The sequence below is a fragment of the Propithecus coquereli genome, unplaced genomic scaffold, assembly GCF_000956105.1.
Source record: "Propithecus coquereli isolate 6110/MARCELLA unplaced genomic scaffold, Pcoq_1.0 Scaffold26, whole genome shotgun sequence".
NCBI lineage: Eukaryota > Metazoa > Chordata > Mammalia > Primates > Indriidae > Propithecus > Propithecus coquereli.
The window spans coordinates 556,273-560,172 of NW_012148174.1; the positions used below are offsets into that span (position 1 = coordinate 556,273).

A 3,900-nucleotide genomic window follows, 5' to 3' on the forward strand; every position below is an offset into this window, starting at 1 on the left:
CATAACCATATTAAAGAGTAACACTCAGGATAACGCACTCTCAGAAGATAACTCAGCTCCCTGCAGAATCTGTCTTATTAAACTATAAAATGCCTGTTCCAAAAAAAGGAGCACCAGGAACTATGATCCCATTCTAAAATTGCAAGAAAACTGAATTAATCAGGGTTTGACATGTGTACAACCTGATGAGAGGTCACGTATTCTAATTCTGAGATATTATTCATAGTTCTAAATACAGAGAATAACTACACATCATTCCCGTTATCATTACAATGCTACTTTTTAAAGGGGTTCAGATGTTTTAACCATCACTATAAAACAAGTACTATAAATAATTACTTAGTCACATGGGCATTCTTTTTTTGCTAGATTTTTAATCAACCTCCAGATAAATTTTTAAATGACATAACGCTATTTAACTGTCTTATTTTCACACCTTCTGTCATCAGAACTTCGCTACTCTTTCAAAACCATTACTATTCTCTTTTATAACTCAGCACTGAAATTGGTCGCACTACTTTAGAACTCTGCTTAGATACTTCCCATACAAGTTTTCTCCTTCATCTCACATCCAAATCCTAAATGAACAACCAAAACGTTCTTACGTTTTTCTAATTCTATAGAAGTTTCTTTTTAAGATAATTTATGTCTTCATAAAAGCTTAGGTGTAATTGCTGATGGAAGGCATTAGTGAAATATTTCAACAGTATTCGATTTGGTCTTAAGGATTGGGGAATGACACGAAAGAAATAAAGATCCTTCATTAAACCTAAAAGATAGGGAAGAAGAAAAAAACTAACACATGAAATAATTAGGGAGCAATTAATTTAAAAATTATTCCACAATATTTAAAATAATTCACTTTAAGCTCTGGCTATTTATTGCACTATGGGTTATAATGACCTTTTTGCACTTATAATAATCATTCCTATCTAGTACTATACAGGGTATAACTATATTTATATTTTCTATTTCTTACTATTCTTGCATACTGCTAGGCACAAAGCCAGCAAGCAATGAACAGTTTGATCATTCATTCATTCACTTGAAGGCAATTCTCATTTTAATCTTCATTGCAAAGAAGCAAAAAGGTATCAATAATTTTCCTGCTTTACTCTTCAGAAAGTTAACAAATGAATTAGTCCTAGTTTTATACAACTTCAAAACACCCATAAACTTAATTAAGCTATTAATACAGTTATAAAGAACTGGGATCAATCACCATAGTCTCAACAGTGGCATCAAGAAAACAAGGTGCCCATCACACATTCTTAACGAGGCAATTACTAGTAACAGGAAAACCTCAAAAGGTTCAGATTTGGCTCAACTAAGTTCCTTGAAAACCAATTTCAAAATAATCATCTAAAATAGCCCAAAACTGGGCAGAAGAAAAAATTCTCCTGAAGATTCTTTTGTAGTATCCATAAATATGTCGGCTAGCGTGGCTACATTTTGACATATCGTCACTGAAAGTTTCACGGTGGTGTCTCCACAGAAAACTGTTTATCTGCAAGCAACTTTTTCTGCTACTCGGCGACTTTCTCACGACTCTAATTTGCAATTTGTGTCCACCCTGGTAGTACACTGCCTTGATTATGCCATCCTCCAAACACAGATTTATTTCCTTATCTAAACTAAAGAAATCATAAAGTGAAATGCTGTGTGACACTAACAAAGTAACAACTCGAACCATTAAGTCTATAATGAGCATCAATTATGTATCTAGCTCTTTGCTAGTGTCTTTAAAATCCTCTGACAGTACTCAATGGTTCATTGCTTTTAAGCAAAAACAAGAAATGATATTCTGATGTCTGGTTACTATCGTATCTAGTTTTTAATCATAAATGACTGCTCTGCCCATGCCTATTTCTAGGAATTTGACATTCCAACTCTTTGCAAAAGTGATCGTGAGGTTGATTATAAACATTATTATTGACCACGTGGACGGAGACGGTCAAAGGCAAGGAGAACAGTGAACAAAACGGCAAGTTCTCTTGCTAACTCTGAAGGCAAAGTGTCATTCATTTCCAAGTTTGAATCAAGCTAATTAAAACCTGCCAGAGGCTTTGCAAAGCCTAATGTCACTGGTAGTGCTGCTCATACAAATTAAAAAATATTTTACTCTAGAGGATATCTTTGTGAAGCACAGAACAGTGACAGAAAAGCAGAAAAGAGAACTCTAGAATTCGAGCCCATTAAATGTATCCAAAACACTTCTGCATTTTCATGCCAAGCTCTCTATAACCAATTCAGTCCCTACAGGAAAATTTAAATAATGCTGAAAAAGTAGCACATTACCTTAAGTATTGCTACTTTGTTATCCGCGGTGACTAATATATTGTATTATATATAGGAATAATTACTACTGTTATACTCATTAAAAACCTTTAAATCACAGGACCATTTTAAACTGCTGCAGTAGGAGAAAAATGTTCAGATTTTTACAGTATCATACTCTGGCACCACACCAAAAAAATGATGTACTGCACCACTTGGGGGAAAAAACGTGAACATGAGTTCTTGTATTTAAGTGTGTATTTCTAATGTGTGTGACAAATAAAATGTATTTTTTTCAACCTTCACAATATAAAAAATGGCCCACACTATGCCTGCCACAATATAAAAGCAAGCCACTGGCCTAAGCTGCAGCCCATATGGTTGATACACATACATTCGTGAGTTTGGTGCAACATGCTTTGTGTTGACGATTTTCATTTCAATAGCCCATTAATCTTTTAAACACATTAAGCATGTCCACCTCTGCTGGAAGTCTCTTCTGCCCCTTTGAATCTCCTTTTTAGCCCAATATTTTCCTCCCCAGAGCTTAAGGTTTCAGCATACAGAGTAACTCTCGCCAACAGGAAGATAAAGAAATGTAATTAAAATTACAGAGTTGTTTTGTAACAGCCTAATGACACCAAAATTTTCTATTCTTGAGTTTTCTAAAACCAAGCATAAATGAATTCGAAATAGATAATTTTTGCTTTTTAAAACATTACCTGAATTATTTAACTCATGAATCTAGGGTTAATTTTGAGCAGATTTATTGGAGATAGACTCTTTTACACTAGAGCTACCTAAATGATAGCTAAATAATACTGAGCTATCTATAGCTATCAATATATTCACCTTTCTGCCACATTTCTTCTATGGAAAATTACCCACTAAAGGCAGTGGTGAGAAAGCAAACATGCAGAGATTTCTTGCCCAATAGAAGACTACCCAGTAGGTTACACAATATGTATAAAAGTCCAATATGGAAATCTCTTTTAGGAATATGCCCCCAAAGTTTCTTTATACAGCAGTAGTCAACCTAACTACAGAATCATCTTACACCTCAAAATTCCCATTACAATTTCAGCTTCCACATTTTCATGTCAAACGTTATCCATCTTACATCATTTTATCGGAAGAAATGCACTGATTACTTATGGGTTATTATCAATGGTTAAAACAGTTGTTAACGTTTGTTGAACATTTACTCAATGCCAGCCAATGTTGTCAGTGTTACACATGTATTAACTCATTCGATCCTCACGAAAATGAAGCAGGGTATTTATACAATATAAAATAAAGCTGGGAAACAAATTTTATGTTTTCTGCCTTAATAAACCTACTATCTACCGATTTGAGATCTCCAATATAAGCTGAAACCAAAATACTCAGTTTTTGTTAGACACCTTGGAATGACAGCCATTCAGACTTGTTTTGTGGTGGTCATTTGGCGTCTTCTTCCAGAAGAGTCAGTCATCGCACTTCAGATATAATGAGAATTGATGAAGGAGCCCCATGCAGTCAAAAAGGTCTGAATTAAACCAACTAGAACCTAAATTAATTTTGGTCATAACAATAAGCCCTACTTTGATATATTTCCATAATATATACCCCAGGTATGCCCAC

At 34.4% G+C, this 3,900-nt stretch overlaps 1 protein-coding gene across 1 annotated transcript in view; it reads right to left on the minus strand.

Annotated features, from left to right (window-relative positions):
* The window catches only part of ANTXR2 (anthrax toxin receptor 2), a 144,222-nt gene that overhangs the window by 28,181 nt on the left and 112,141 nt on the right, over window positions 1-3,900 (minus strand). The window lies entirely within an intron of this gene.